Source organism: Merops nubicus, unplaced genomic scaffold (genome assembly GCF_000691845.1).
Source record: "Merops nubicus isolate BGI_N331 unplaced genomic scaffold, ASM69184v1 scaffold7107, whole genome shotgun sequence".
NCBI lineage: Eukaryota > Metazoa > Chordata > Aves > Coraciiformes > Meropidae > Merops > Merops nubicus.
In genome coordinates, this window is record NW_008619558.1 from 60,411 (window position 1) to 78,119 (window position 17,709).

Below are 17,709 nucleotides of genomic sequence, written 5' to 3' on the forward strand. Positions count from 1 at the left end.
ACTTAGGACAGAAAAGTTTTTTGATCAAATTACAATTTACACTTAGAACAGATGTTACTCAGAAGAGCACTGCATGCACAATATCTAAGTTAAGCTCTGAAAAAGAAACCTGGAGTTTGACAGGGACCTAAAGACCACAGCAGAAGTGACCAATGATATGATTCAATCTTTCCTCCTCAAAACCCACAATTTATATGTATTCTTACCTAAAAAGCATAAAACCACACAAACTTCAGTGTCTCACCCTAAGTAGGTAATTTTTTTGGTAGCATGGGGTATGGTTTTAATCTTGCTTTTAATGAGATAGGGCTTGTGATTGTGCTGTCTCTTCTCCCAGGCTCTAAAAAAACACTTGGGAGCAAACTGGACAAATGGGTTTCATGAAAACGAGCAGCTATGTGGGGAACAGAGAGAGAAACTTAATGTAGCATCCCAGTGAGCAAGAGGCTGTAAAAGTGCAACTTCAATCATCACCATCTCTATGTGATCCATCAGCTGACCAGTTAGACCACAGTTACACCCAAACCAGCCAAGACCACCTATTCCCTCTTGTGCAGCCAAATTTCATGGGTCTTAGTCTCCTCCAACATTATAATGGCAGGGGTTGAGCTGGAAATCTGTTCTGTTTTGTTTAGGAGGGGGAAGTAGAGATAAAAAGAGGCATGTAGAGCACAAATTAGCAGGAAACCAGACTTCATTAGTTTTACTGCACAGAATTTCATCTGTACTTTACAGGATACCCTCAGAGAGTCAGCTAATCAATTACCTGGGGGGCTATTTCCAGCTTTTCAGTCTTCCCAGCCCATGTATTTTCTATCACCAAGAATTATTGCTTCAAGTTATCTCACAGAAATCTTTACCTTAAAATTAAATTATTAAAACAACCTGAACTTCTCACTTGTCTTATGTTTTAGCATTTTATAGCTTCTAATATATTCCTAGCACATACTGGAAAGAATGGACACCTTTCTTTCACTACCTTTTAGACAAGTCTGTGTTCTGCTCCCAGTTCTGAGTGTGATTACAACAGCCAACATCCACTGCCCCACTTGCTGACTGGTTAAAACACCGATGCAAGCTGAAAGTAGTATGCTGGTAACAATGCATTACTGATTTACTCCGTGCACACATGTCAAAAAAAAAAAAAATAAAGCTGAGCAGGGAGCCTGCCATGGGAATCCTGACTCTCAGCTCTTAAGCATGAAGATGTCTTACTGCAGAGGGCCATTCTCACAACACTCAGCCAACCCTCTCAGCCTGGCATTCTGGTAAAAGCTCCATTGTTGAGTCTGGACAGGGGCAAACAACTAATAAATGAAATGCAAATAGCTTGAATGACTCCACAAAAATACCTAGTGTGCAGTGGCTGAAGCAGTACTACAGTGGCAGGTCTGAAAGCAGAGGACCATCCATTGATTTTTGCCTTGTGTGAAGTCAGAAGTCTTGACACTTTCACCCCTTGTTTGTACAGGGGAACTACTGATTTATATTTTTTTTTCCCCTCTCCATGCACTTGTCATGCTTGAAGTACTATTCACTGTTTCTATACAACATATATAGGCTCAATGAACCTAAAGCATATGCTTCAAGAGAAAATTCTGAGGGGGATAGGGGATGACAGGAAAGGGCTGCTGCTTACCAGTACTACCTACAACAAAACTGTGAAAAAGATGAGACAATTTCTTGTCGTCTTTTGTGCAAAACATTCAAATGCTATAACATTCTAAGCCTTGTATGAAAACGAAAGCAGCACTGATACTTAAAACTTATTTTCCTTGTGTTACAACTTGGGTTTTCCAACTACTTTAAACTTTGCCCTATACTTCCATAAGCATCCATCTTCCTTACACAAACTAATGGTAAGCCAACTCCGAAGACCTTGAGATGCTACACAGAACAGATGAAAGTCAGTAGGAAAAATCATTACAGACAGAAGCATTCTAAACTACACAGAAGACACTGAGTATTCTCTGCATGAGAAGCTTCTGCCATTTACAGGCTCTTCACAGCCACTTATTAGTGCAGTATCCCAGAGATGCTGAGGTTGGAAGGCACCTCTGGGGGTCATCTAGCCCAACCTCCTGTTCAGAGCAAGGCCAACTTCAAAGTTAGATCAGGTTGTCCAAAGCTGAGATTACAAAATCTCCAAAGATGAAGACACCAGAGCCTCTCCAGTCAACTTGTTCTAGTACTAAGCACTCTCTGTGAGCAGTTTTCATCACAGCAATTACAGCATGACATTCTTATGTAGAAAAAAAAAAAAAAAAAAAAAAAAAAAGCCTGTTCCAATACACAAATGGCTGAGCAACTAAACTAGATCTCACCACAGAACCACAGTATCATTCTGGTTGGAAGAGACCTTCAAGATCATCAAGTCCAACCATTAACCCAGCACTGCCAGGTTACCACTAAACTGTCCCTAAGCATCACATCTACACATCTTTCAAATACTGCCAGGGATGGTGACTCCACCACTTCCAAGTAGCCTGTTCCAGTGTTTTACAACCCCTTCTGTGAAGAAGTTTTTCCTAATATCTAATCTAAACCTCCCCTGGCGCAATAATCTTTAAGGGCTATATTCTGTAGAAATTATTGAACAAATAACAAAATTATTTTAGGTTTGGAGGGTATTCTTTATTTTCTTATCTGAACTAGAAAACCCAGAAGTATAACCAGAAATGGTATCTTGATACTCTTGCAAAAGAACAACTATGCACATCACGAATCACAAACATTGTGTATTTACCGTGTCCTAGTTTGCCATACTACTGAACAGCAGAAAATTAACAGTAAGCTAAGTTTTAGATTGTTTTATTCTTTTAACATTTTGTCACTTTCCTTGGCTCCATTTCTTTCAACAATGAGTCTCCACATTCATGCAAAGTGTCTTACACAATTAAACAAAGCAGCACCCCAGGACAGGGAAGGCAATCTAGCAAGCCTGCTAGGCTGTGTTTTCACAAACACAGTTATAATATATACTCCCCTCTGCTCAGGGTAATTCTGGTTTCCAATTAGAAAAAGGAAGTATTGGATAGAAGTGCAAAGCAACTGTATCAGCAGTAAGACATGAGAATGGGAGTATTTATAAATAACAATGTAGTATTAATACAGTCTGGAGTATCCAAGAGACCAGGGACTGACACTTTTGGTAACTATCCAATAATATATTGAACAGAATTAACGTTCAACCTAACACACACTGCAGTGACTGGGGGGAGGAAGGGAAACACCAACACCACCACATCCAAAGCCAAACTCCAAAAAGGAATAAATTTTATCTATTGAAAAAAACACACCAGCAAAACTGTAATTCAGTGCAATTTAGGAAAGCTGATCTGTACATGACGCTATGTTCAACTACCACTATTTTGAAAGTTAACAGCATTCTTCTGAATCATGATATACTGGCTGGCAAAACAGCTTTAAGATTCATCCTGAGGCAGTAATAAAAACAAAGTGTTTGTATTTTGACTTACGCTTGCTATCTACAGCTCTCAATGATTACTTCGGATCTCAGTGGGCCACCAAAATACAGTGTAAAGTCATTTGAAGTGCAAGAAATCAAAAGCTTCTTTTAGAAATCAAAAAGACCTCTTAAAGCTTTGAAAGCCTGGGTCAAAAGACAACAGATAAGAGACACATTGTCCAAGCTTGCTGTGAGCAGTTTCTTCTGCATTTTCAATTCCAATTTGGGTTCTTGCATATGAGTGCGGGAGAGAAAAGAGAAAACTTACAAGGGTACTGCATTTCACTTATGAAGTTAGCCCCCAGTTGGAATCCATGTTTCTTTATTAGGTTTTTAGTAGAATTTAAAGAACAGCAAAGGATGTTCACAGGATGAAGTGCACTTTGATCTCTTTCACTGCTGTTGAGGGGAAGGCCATGACTGAGATACATAAGCCAGTCCATGAGGAGGAAATTAATCAAAACTGTGTATTTTTTACTAGCTTCTGGCTCCGTTTATAAAGGAAGAGTTCTAGCTGCCACCGAATAAAAATATTCAGAACAAATATTCTGGGAAATGCCATGATATTCATAATATTTCAAGTTAATGGTTGTTTCCCTTTAAAAATTGTTTTGCATATGTTTTGAAGAGAGAACTAACAAAACCAGTTTATATTTACATTCCGAACACCCTGGTTTTATGGAAAGCTACTTCTATCAGTCCAAATTTCCTCCACTTTGCAATTTATGGCAAGCCTAAAATTTCCTTTACTTTTGTTGGACAGCATAGAAGTCATTAGTTCACATGTTACAACTGGTAATGTCAAGTCACATACACCCAAAAAAGAAGTCATTCACTGTTTCCCACTTATGCTTGCTATGACTGGGAAACAGTACATTTGAACTACTCATAAATCCTAACAAGGATCCAGAAGGGTTAAGGCAGATGGCATGTCCAAATTATTTCAGCCAAAGCATACAGTCCTAGAAAAAGCTGTCTTATCCCCTACTGACCCAAAAAAGTCCCCTCTTCCTCCCAAGGTGTGTCTTTAAGAAAAATCTGCTGAATGACTTCCGAGAAACAACTTGCTTTTAAATTGTATGAGCTTAAGAAACTTTATTTTCTTCATATCCAAAAAATCACCAAGTAGGAAGACGAAAATCTGGCTATCTTTTAAAGTTACTGTCAGTTTTTGTTGGTTTTGTTGTTTGGTTGTTGTTTGTTGTTGTTGTTTTTAACAAAGACATAAACGGATGCTATCCTTTCCCACTCTGTTAATCAAAAAGATCCTCAATTTCAAGTATAATGACGTTTCAGAAGTCTAGCGTAATAGCAATGAATATTCTTCAAATCCCAGTCTATCTACTCCACTGATTGGCAAGTGCAGGAATACTTCCTGCATCGCCAGTTTCTGGCGGGGGGGCATCTGTGCTGACTCTGAATGAATCTAGCCTTGAAATCTAAGCAGAGCTACTACCTGTCTTACAATTCTTTACCTCATTTTCCACAATTATTAGATGAAAATATCTGAAGGCAAAGGTGTTGGGGACCAGCAAATAAAAAGAAACCCAAAGCACTTCAAGAAGCTTATTATAAATAATTGTAGGAAAACTGCCTTCTCAAAGAATCCCTAAAGTATTAATCTAATTTTAAAATGCAGCTCATCTTTAACAAAATAATCCTCGCAGAAAATTCTGAACACAGAAGAGTCGAGAGGAAGCTGGTAAGTGAAATAGAATGCAACTTCTGGTATGGCTCTGCAATTCTTTTTTAATTCAATGTTGAAATGAAGTACAGTGGAACTAGAAATAGATATCCCAGAAAACTGAGATCTCAGTATCTAACTTCCACAAGAAATTTTTTCCACTCTAACCAAACTAAATTTTCTAAGCCTATACCTAAAGGTCAAAAAAAACCCCAACTATATCGAGCCTGTCTCCTATGGAAACTAACTCATCCACATAAAACATTTCCTGCTCTTCCAGTTGGCCACTGCATACTATAAACACAGATAAGAAAGAATTTGATTTTCACACTGCCCTAAATACTAATAAAATTCTAGAAACTAACAACAGCAAGTGATACGATCATAATATTTTATTTAACATTAAACTACCTGGAAGACATTAATTTGTGCACTGATCTCAACCTCTCACTAATCTTAAGATTTTTCCACCACTCTAGATGATATCTTCAGCTTTGACTACAATCATTGTTTCTTACTTGGGAAGAAAAAGGCAAAAGGACATAAGGGCAACTCTCTTATCATTTGCCTGGATTTTTTTTTATATATCAGAATGTGGGGGAAGACAAAAAACATTGTCTACTTGTTTAATGAACTGATAGCAGATTTAACTTCAGCGATTTCCAGTTTTATACTACATGCTTCCCTGTTTATATTTTATGTTCTGTAACCAACATCTTGAAGTTTGGGAAAAGTGTGGAGGGAGTGTTTATATGATTTTATTAGTGAAAGAAAAAAAAAATTGAAACATCTGTAAATGAAATAAGGAAGAAAAAAAAAATACACATGGGGAAAAAAAAAATTAAAAAAAGCAAACCACCAAAACACTTCTACTAGGATTTCTAATTACACTAAAGTGCATTCTAGCTTTGACATCTCTCATTAAAATGTATTACTGAAGCTGAGTTTTCAGGAAGAAGACATAAAGTTTGGAAAAAGCCATTGACCCCTAATTCAGACTTGTCAGAATATTCAGAATTAGAACTTCACCTTCACTGCCACCTAAAGCATTTTTTTTTACCTTCATAAAGGTATTCATGGAAGTAGCTGGGGGTTTTTTGAACCTGAAGATTTAGGTTCACAAGACATGTTTCCCAGCAATGTAAGAAAGGAAGGAACTTTTTGCTTTTTCTTGTACTAAACATCAGCTTTCAGAATATGCTATTGAAGGCCAAGTCTATAGAAGACAAATTCCTTCTGGTGTGTGACACTATTTGTTCTTCCAGCTGCAAAGTCTCATTAAAAGATTCTTTTACCTGGAATCTGCATGTGATTGTCTAGTTTCTCTCTCAAATTGTGATTACTTTCCAATATATCAAACTATTTTTTTTATTTTGCCTTGCCAATCTTAAATCTTGTGTTTGCTGCCTGCAGGTTTATATCTATTTTTATTCTGGAGGTTTCAGATCAATAGGTACTGTTAACATCTAAAGAACAAGACATCTCTACATCACCAGTTCAGACACAATACTATTAAGAACAAACAAAAAAACAAAAAAAGGTCCCTTTGAGTGTTTCCCCTCTTGCACTGGATTTTGGGAATTAATAAAAATCGGTGAGGATGTTGTTCTTCCACATTATACTTAATGTGAAGACTTTAAGAGGCCTTTACAAATTTTTCTGACTAAATTTCACTACCCAAAAGCAAGTGTTTAAACTTTTTTTTGTAACAGTGATAAACAAGTTTTAAAAAGTTTAACACAAGACATAGCAACCTTTCTAAGAAACTTCCAATAGAATCATACAGTACTGCTGCTGCTTAAGAGACACATTAAAAACCAGTGCTTTCCACACCATCCACAATGCCGTAGAAACATTTCCATCTTCAGATTTGGAAAATGAAGTTACCAGTTTTAGTTGAAAACTTGTTTTGCATGCTTAAAGCCAGAAGTCTCCTCTAGCTAATATTAATGAAATAGTGTTCTCTTCCACCAAAAAAATACTGAGTAATGCTGTTTAATGTATTAATGGAAATCTAACATTTAAACGTGCATTTACATTTTTGAAAATTCAAACTTTAAAGCCTCCAGGTGTTGCACTAAAAACTAAGTGAGACTACTAAGAGATTCCTTGGAGAATTTATACTGATAAAGACTATCTGCTTGCATTATAAAGGCCCATGTAGGCAGAGTCTAGATGTACAGAATGAAAAGAAATAACTTTCATTTGGAGCAAATGCCAGATTTAAAAGTATGCAGGGGACACTCACTGTTGGAGCAAGGGGCTTAAGTCCTAAGATTAGAGTTTAAAGGATATTGCACTGCTAATGACTACTCAGAGGACAGACAGCGCTGATTTGCCACTTTTTGCAAACAGCTTCTAGCTAGGCAATGAAGCTTCCAATATTACAGCAGTGGATTGGAAGTTTTTTTCACTAATTCTACTGAATGGCTACATGATTTTAAGACTTTATCACTCTGTTTCCCACTGAACTGTAAAAGAAGCACAATGTTGCTTATATTTTATAGCATCCCTGGCCCAAAATGTTCCGCATCAGTAGGAAGTATTTTTAGGCTCTTCTAGTGAGATTTGTCACCAGTCTAAATCCTCCTAGAAGTCTGGATAAGAAGAAGTCACCCTCCTGCCCTTCTTAGTCTCCTAAGAGTTTGTGTTTTGGTTTTTTGTTTGTTTTTGGTTTTTTTTTTTTGTTGTTGTTGTTTTGGGGGTTTTTTTGTGTTTGTTTTTTTTTTTCTTCCATAATACTCTCTAACTAAACTGCAGCCCAGTGCTTTATGATCTCTATGAAGCAGTTCCAGGATCTGAAAACACTAGGTATAATATTATAAGCAAACAGCTAGAGGTCAAGGTACCCTTGTCTCTATATACAAGGAGAACTACCATCCTAACATTGTAAATATTTCTGTGGAGAATCCTTTCTTCTGCTTCACATTGTGCTGGAAGCTCTTGTACTGCTGCCTTTAGAAAATCCAGAGTAAGTGTCAAATTGAATCCAATTAAGAACATATCCAAATGGACTTCCTACAGTATAGCATAAAGTCCCAAAATGCCATAATATATATATATCAGTGAAATCAGGCACAATCCAGTTCCTGGGATTCTTTTCCATCATTAAGCAGCCTCTACAACACACCAGACAGGCTCACAGCTTACAGCACAGGCAGCTATCCTGTCATAATTTCATTCAAGCCTAGGAGTATTTGTTTTCAGTAGACACAGCTGAAACTTTTCAAACAACTTACAACAGTTGAAAGTACAAAGGAAAAAAAAGGCTTCAGAACAGCTGTTAAGCATGATTCCTCTCTCCTCTGTACCTCTGCTAACTCTAGAAGTAATTACTTTCAGGCCAAGGGCAGAAAAATCCTACTGTTATCTCAGACCAGTGAGTTCTGTAGGTTAATCATACAGAGTCAAAAATTGCATTTTCCTTGTTTTGTTGCTTTTTGGGTTTGTGGTGAGTTTTTGTTTTGTTTTGTTTTTAATCTTCCACTTTTCAAGATAGTTATTAAGGGGGAAAAAGTATTATTAAATTAGATATACATAAACTCACACCGCATTTTTTTTTTCTTTCTATAGTTTTAGTAATTTATTCTCTCAAGAATTGCCTGCGCCAGTTTTACTAATAACAGCTATCACCAGCATAGCTGTCAGCAAATAAGTGTAAGTGGAGGTTATCCCCTTTTGGAACAATGACACATTTTGTTATCAATCTCAACAGCTTCTGTGTCTCACTGAAGTAAGGGATTTCATTAGCGCCCTTACAGAGGACAGAGGGCTGACAACAGCTATAATTAAGGCAAATCCACAGTATCATAAGTTCAGCTAAATGAGGACAACTCAAATTTTCTCTCTTCCCACACAAAAATTTTAAATCTTTAATGATATGTCATCACTTAGTTTTTTAAAATCATCTCCCAATACATTTTTTTTAAGTGGCCTAAGCTGAATATAATATGCAAGTAAGAGCTCATCTCTATCAATACAAACTTTTAATATTCAGATCCTATACTTTATATGGCCCCTTTTTTTTTTTTTTTCCTCTCTAACCTGCTGACTTTTGGCCAGTCGTTTCAATCAGGACCTCCACTACAACATTCATGTTTTACTTTGAAGGACAACAACCAACAACAGATTTTTGCAATATATATTTCTGGCACCTATCTTTCATCATAGCAGCAGTAGAATGAAAACCAAGCACTGCACATGGGAACGCAGACCAAACTCAGCAAAATAAACGTTCAGCCCCACAAAGAGCTGTATTGCATTTTTGATGTAAGGAGGAAATATTATGCGTATGACTAGATGTTGAATGGTGATGGTCGCGCTCAAAGAGCTGTGGTCAATGACTCGATGTCCAAGTGGAGACCAGTGAAAAGTGGTGCTCCTCAGGGATCAGTATTGGGACCAGTGCTGTTTAACATCTTTGTCAGTGACAGACTGTGGAACTGAGTGCACCCTCAGCAAGTCTGTGGACAACACCAAGCTGATGTGCTGGAGGGAAGGGTTGCCATCCAGAGACCTTGTCAGGCTTAAGAGGTGGGCCTATGCCAATCTCATGAAATTGAACACGGCCAAGTGCAAGGTCTTTCACCGAGGTTGGGGCAAACCCAAGCACAAATACAGGCTGGGCAGAGTACAAATTGAGAGTAGTCCTGGGAAAAAAGACTTGGGGGTGATGGTTGATACAAAGCTCAACATGAGCCAACAATGCACAAACGCAGCCCAGAAAGCCAGCTGTATCCTGGGCTGCACCAAAAGAAGTGTGACCAGCAGGTTGAGGCAGGTGATTTTCCTCACCCCCTGCTCTGCTTTCATAAGACCCCACCTGGAGTATTGCATCTGGCTCTGGAGCCCTCAGCACAGGAAGAACATGGACCTGTTGGAGTGGGTCCAGAGGAGGGCCATGAAGATGATCAGAGGGCTGGAACATCTCTCCTACAAGGACAGGTTGAGAAAGTTGGGGTTGTTTGGCCTGGAGAAAGAAGGCTCCAGTAGCTGAAGTGGATCTACATGAAAGTTGAGGAGGGATTTTTTACAAGGGCTTATAGGGATACAGGGTAATGAGTTCATACTGGAAGAAGGTAGACTTAGATTACAGAAATTAGGAAGAAATTCTTCACTATGAGGGTGATGAGACACTGGAACAGGTTGCCCAGGAAAGTTGCGGATGCTCCATCATGAGATATGTTCAAGACCAAGTTTGATGTGGCCTTGAGCAATGTGGTCTAGTAAGAGGTGTCCCTGCCTGTGGCAGGGAGGTTGGAACCAGATGATCTTTAAAGTCCCTGCCAAACTAAGCCATTCTATGATTCTGTGAAATCTGTGACACCTCTTATATTTTTGCCAGGCCAACCCATCTTACGTTAATAATTCTCCTTGACAGACAACTGAAGAGACTACAGTATTAAAAGGGCAATCATTAGTTATAAAAAGCTCTTGATTTCTGAAGTTCAGGCAACAGTTTTCTTGACCAAATCTGTATCCTTTTCTTCTCACACTAACACCCATCTCTTCCCTCAGCTTTGGAAGATTCTGATTTTGTTTTATCTGAATTTATTTAGTCTGCAGCTTGAGAAGAAAGGAGAATAGGCTTTCTCAGTGCTCTGTTAGGCTCTTGCCAGTAAGGGGAGCTTTGCTATAGAACTCACAGTTTCTTTCTTTGCCCTAAAGAAAGAAAAGCTGAAGTTACACTACCTTCATTCCAAAACCCTCTAACATGCTTCTCAGCATCTGTAGTTAGTCTAATGAAACTGAATAAGTATCAAGCTAATTTTTAATAATTTTTTAAAATAGCATAAATAATATTATAGGTCATGTACCAACATATGATTTTTTAAACTACTGTTTTCTTCTCCTCCACCACTGTTCACAAAGAACTGTCAACAAAATACCACTACAGAAGACATACACAAAGTAAAAATCACAGCTAATTTTCCTGCCTTCACACCGTGATTATGGATTTTATGGATTGTACTGAATCTTCAGAGTGGTGTCACTTTCACGGTAACAGTCTGTTAAATTTCATTTGGAAACAGCATACCAGTTCTGGGAAAATAACTAGTTGTTCTGCAGAGTGTTTCTTTTAAAAATAAAAACAAAACAAACAAACAACCACGACAAAAAAAAAAAAAAAAAAAAAAAAAAAACCCACACACCAACACACCCCAAACACTCCAACCAGAACCACAACACCCTATGACAATATTCAAACAGATCACTAGAAACAACATGGTTTAGGGAAGCTTATTGGATTCTGACATTTTTACAAGCACAAAGAAGAAAATAGTCTGAAAGCATAATTAATACAAATCTTCATCAATCTCTATCTACAAGCATTCCTAAATGTTGACAGTAAAGTTTAGATGCAACAAATGCTACAACAATGCACCAGTACACTAAATCTGAAGTCCTCACATTCTCACTCATCTTTACACTTCAAGGACAACATTTTGTGACCATGCTGCAGTAACCTCATCTGACCATTTACAATATATATAGTCAAACTAAAGTTTTGCAAGAACTTTTATTTTCTCAGCTCTTGTCAATGAAGTTTGCATCCACTTACGAGAGCCCCACAATGAACTGGGACAGCTCTGTGCAGCTCCTCGTGGTACCAAGGGCTCACCTCGGCAGCGTGTTCTCAGCTGTCATCCCGCACGGAACGCTGCAAGGATGGGTCAGCCTCAGCAGTTACACAGAGCTGGCTATGGAAGTTCACACAGCCACACAACTGCATGCCTGCCACTAAATACGCTGGGCTCTCATTCCCATTATCACTTCTATCTAGTCAGGAGAAATGCCACAAACCTCCACAGCTACAGATGAGTCTTTTTTGTGGTCTTCTGATTTTTTGAACTTGGGTCATGTGCTACAATTCATCTTTAGTCTTTCAGGAGGTGGAAAGGCTACTGCTACTAAGGAAGTAGCAGCCATGCTACTTTGCATCAGAATCATTGTAAGTAACAGGCTACCAAGTGGTTACAAACTGGTGAAAGAAACACACTGGCCAAGAAAAGCCCAATCTGGCTCATTCTAGAAACAAAGTAGCTGGAAAAACAGCCCAGCACTGAGAGTTATAGATAACTAAACAAATTCTACCTCATACATAAAGCAGATTTGCAACTGTACACTTTCCATACCAAAATAGCATATAAATTGCAAGTCAGCCCATACTTCTTACAGATGTCACTAACGAAGTACAAATTTCTCTACTAAACATTTATATAGTAGCCCAGAAAAAAAAAAAAAGTTCTAAAGCTCTTTTAAGCTTCCATTCTGAGTTTAGACACAAATCATAATTGCTCTGGTCACCATCCACTCATATTTTTAGCTATAAAGCTGAATATAGTGCAGGGAGGTTTGTAGTTCAAGGCTCTCCTTTCTCCCCCAACACACTGACCGACCCCTTACGATTCACAGAGAATTCAGGTGCCTCCATGGTTTCATTCCTACTGAACAAGCACACTCCACAGCTAACCAGCAGTATTATGACCCTTAAAATATTGGCATTAGAAAAGCTAAAGACATGGATAAGATATTGGAAGAATTTGGGGTTCAGCTCTCAAGATGAGGATAAAAAGAAGAACGCTGTTCTTGACAACCCCTTATTATGCTGGATAACCAAAGTGGAAAATCACTAAAAAAAATATTTCAATACATACAAAATACAAATAAGTCTTTGTCAACTTAAATATACTAGATAATTCAGGGAATTTATTTCAATGAATTTCAATGAGTTACAAGCAATAAAAGAGGTAATCAAAGCTTTTACTTTCCAACAGAATGCAGTTATTGTTGCATGCTACAACCCACAGAAATTACTTCTATTATCCTTTATATTTTAGGCAACAAAAAGTACCTTACCTTATTCTCCACTCTGTGAACATAAAGGACTAAAGACAAAGTATTAGGCAGACACAGCAAGTGTTTCCTGTTCAAGAAAAAACCAAGCCACAGCACCAACAAACTTAATGGCTGTCCAGCATGCCATGCACACACTAGGGGCACTTAATGAAAACTTATCCACGTCCTTTATTTGCAAGCAGTCAAATCTCCAAATTGGAAACCTGAAGGCAGCTGTTCATTACCTCCCACTCCAAAAATGCAGATCTCAGCAACACAGCTTCGCAAAAGGAGCCACCAGAGCTCGATTTTCCCTCCTAGCAGTTCCCTCCTTGCCAACTGCTGCACTGCAGTCTTTCTGAGTGCTATGCAAAATGCAAAGAGGGGAGGACTGAAAGAGGCCGGGACAGAAACACCACTACAGAAAAGTTCATTCCAACCACCTCATGTCTTACTCGCTGCAGGCGGAAAGGAATAAACTGCAGTTTGGTGGGCTCTCTTAGGATTCTCTCTGCTCTTCCTCCCCTTGTGTTCCTACCTTTGTTTTCCTTCATTCTTCATAGGATAATTTTGGGAAGCAAAACTAGAGGGAATTTGGGAAAAAAAGATAAAAAGCTCTTTAAATATTTAAGTTATTTCTTGTGTTTAGTGACATCATTGTTTATAAGTGAAGTACACCTACCTTTTATTCTTATAACCACTGATATTTTAAGGAGCTAAAAAATGTAAGGGAAAAAAACATCTTAAGGTCTGGGATACTTTAGGGTTTTCTGAGTTTGGGGGGTGGGGGAGGTGTGCTGGTGAAGGCTGGGTGGGTTGTTTTGTTTGGTTGTTTTTTGTTTGTGTGGATTTGGGTTTGGTGGGGTTTTTTCCTTCTGCTGCTTAAATCAAGGAGTTTAGTCAATTAACTATTTTAACACTTGGATCCTTTCCTTACACAATTAAAACTGCCGTGATTACACAGCAGCAGCATTTATGAGACAAATGCCCAGCAGGGCATTTGTGATTATTTCCCAAGTGTTCCACAACAGCAGCTAAAGAATACATCCAAACATTAACAAAGCTTTCACGGAAGGGTTGAGGTTGAAAAGGACATGTGGAGATTACCTAGTCCCACCCTACTGCTCAAGCAGGGTGAGCTGCCCCGAAAGGTGTTCCAGCAGGTTTTGAGTATTTGCACAAGTGAGTGACTCTACTACCACTCTGGGCAAGCTGATGCAGTGTTTGAGCATCACCACAGGCAAAGGCTTTTCTTTTCTTCAGATGGAATTCTATGGTTTTTTGTTTGTTGGTTTTTGGTTGGGTTTTTTTTTGTTTGTTTTGTTTTGGTTTTATTTTTATTTATGCCCATTGCCTGTTTGGACACTGGAATTCTAATTTATACTTGGGTATAAAGCAGCTTTCCCTCCTGCTTCTTCATTCTCTACAGCTGCATTTAAGAGCAAAGGGAGCAACATGGAGAGCGCTGTATCATTCAGCCAGCTGTTGGCTCATTTGCAACAACAGGCTCATCACTGCCTTCCCCACACCCCTTTTCCCTCTCCATCCTGCAGAACAAGGCTGAAGGCCAGATCTTCTAGCCCACAGCAGCCCAGCTGTCTACCATCAGCAACCATTATTCCATGAGAACCATTATTCCTTGAGATCCATGCCCTCCTTGGGGGAGGATCCTGCCCAGCCTTTTCTGGTTTGGCCTCACTGGCACATTAGGTAGCACTGAGCATACGCTGACAACGACACAGAAAGCTCAGAAGCCTCCATCAGCTCTCCAGCACCTCCCTACCTTCTGCTGCAGCCCACCCAAGAGAAAGGGTGTCAGCCAGCATTCACAGCATGTTATATGGGCATCAAGAGAAAGGAAATGGGAGAATTTGCAGGTAGATGCATCCTTTGGGATTTTGGTTCTCAGCAGTGAAGAGGCTGGTTGGTTTTAGTGGCATGTTTCAACAAGATCTGTGTTGGCCTTTTAAAGAAAAGATAACAGGCAAGGTGGGTACGGACTTGCAGATAGAATGAACACACCTACTACCCACTCCCCTACCCACACAAGGGAGAAAGATCAGCTTCTCACAGCTGTCCTCAATCCTCTGTTTATTCATCACAGGGGCTCCCGGGTTTCCATGCACTAAAACAGCAGCTTTACTAAGCTTTTTTCTTTTCTAACATAGCTTCGTTAAAACTGAAATTCCTGTAACGGACAACATTAACTAAAACTTTGTTTGAGAGTCTAAACTAAGTATGTTTTATTTTAAGCCTGTGTCTACTAAAAATAATTTATTTAACATTGACAGTGAGCTTCACATTCAAAACACTTCCTTGGTTTGCAGACCAAACATCACACACTACATTTAAAAAAAAATAAATTAATAATGCATTAGAAAAGGGAAAAGACCTGCTGGCTTTGAAATGGTAAAAAAAAAAAAATACATAAAAATAAATCAGAAGAGCTATCAGAGACTTTCTGCATGACTTAGAGCACTTCTGTACATTTCCATTCTTTGTTGAGAAACAGATATAATGCCTTCTTTCTCTGATCTTACCTGAACACCTACCAAGTTCCCATCTCTTCACATACCTGCATATGCATTACCTTGTATAACTGGACTTCAGTCTTAAGCTAGAAACTGCCAACAGTAAAAAAAAATTAACTAGAAATAAGGAATACAAAACATTAACTGTATCTTGATAAAGCTTGGGGGAAGAATGATCAAAACCAGCCCTTTCCCCTAAAAACAGAACATAAATGGTAAAATAAGATCTTTAAATATTTTTTTAGTTTCTGAAGTCTAAAACTATCACCTTAGCAGCATTTTTTAGCCTGTTTTCCTTCAGGACACTGAGAATGAGTTGAAGACAGGCACATGTAGCCCAGCTGCATTCTGGCTGGGATTCATACACTATCAAGGATGCACACAGCATTCCTGGGGAAGGGGAACACACCACCTACCACTAACTTAGAAGACTGAGCCAAGGAAGAAAATCTTACACAAAGACAGTTAGTTTACTTCATACATTGTTCAAGGTCCCATGCGTTCTTGGTAGGAGGGTAGGACAGAAAGAAAAGGCCAAAAGTATCCAGTCATTCCAGCAATTTCTTCCTTCTGCACCCTTCAGAGGCTACATCTAGGTCACAACCTAGAAAGGACTTGTTACACTGTTACATGAATCTACAAAAATAACTTATTGTGACAAGAACATGAACTTCTGCATATAAACAGCATCACTATATTCAAATAATTTATTAGTTACAAGAAGTTCGTAGTCAAAGTGTTTAAAATATTGTCACGTTATTGTAACAGAAAGCTTATTTTCACCCCTTTTCCAGAAAATTTTGTAAAAGCCTTCCCACCTTTCAGCTTCACAAAGCTGCACCTGCTCCAAGGAACAGGCCACAGAGTGGTCCCAGAGCATCACCTGGTGCTGCTCTCCAAATACACAACCCCTATCACCCACCTGAAGGACTGCAGAACTTCCTATGTGCATGTCAAGAAGCTAAAAGGAGCATGTTTCACTTCTTTACTCATTCCTAATTCACAGTTTAAACTGAAGGCAAACAGGACTACTAACTTTCTTGTATAAGCATAATTTCTTTTCAAGCTTCAGAAAAAGCAGAGCAGAAAAAGGAAGGAAAGCGCAACCTCAAACACATTTAATGGACTGTTCTAAAAGATTAGTGAGGTTTTCTCCCCTTTCAACTAAGGTATAACAGTTTCTCAAATTGGGCTGTGGCTGAAGAAGCTGACTACCACATATGAGTTCTGATCATATTTCTAAGCTATTTGAAATAAAAAAATTACTTTAAAAAAATCTTTCCCTCAGATATTTAATGAAATTGAGATAATAATCTTACTTTCCTTGCAAATACAACAAAACTGATAAAATGAACAAAAAAATTGTAAGTAAACAAGCCTCTATATACTATCAGGCAACAAGTGGAGAAAAACTAGCTAAATAGTCCAGTCTGATTGTGTGGAAGACAGAATAAGAAAGAGCAAGGCTGTAAGAAAGTTTACCTACAGAAATAAGAATGAAACTTGTTTGACTTTTGAGGTATCACTCTCATTCATAACTAAAGCAAGTCCAGGCACTGAATATGATGTGTAAAATTAATAGCATCAACTTAGAGATGTGAAAACAAAGGAGAAAAAGGTACTTCACAGTTTCATGCAATGATACAAATACTTCTACCAAAAAAAAAAAAAAAAACCACCCAACAGAAAGCCCCAACTCACACAACTGTCACAAGGTTTCTAAATGTATGTATCACAAAAAATATATACAGCAGAATTGTTTCTACCTACCTGTTTACATGAAAAAAAAAAAAAATTAACAACAAAAACCACAGTGACACACACAAGACTGCGGTCTATTCTTCCAATGGATTAATACATTGCCTCCCACTGCTGAGAGCTGGTCTTGATTCAGTTAAAACCTAAGCACTCAGGCTCTCCTGCTGGGAAACAAACAAGTCGGTTTCAAGCATCTCCTATTAATATACAGAAACAATTCTCACAAGCCTGAAGGTAGAAAAGAGAAATAATAGGTTAAGGTTGCATGAAACCGTAACAAACTACAGCAAATCAAAAAGCTGCACTGAGATTTATTAGACCACTAGAAAATTCCTTGCAAGTCTGCTTAGTTCATGGAGGAAGTCACCACTGCCACCGCTTAGTGAGTCAAGCTAACCTGCAAGAATGTTTTACATAATGGGAAAATT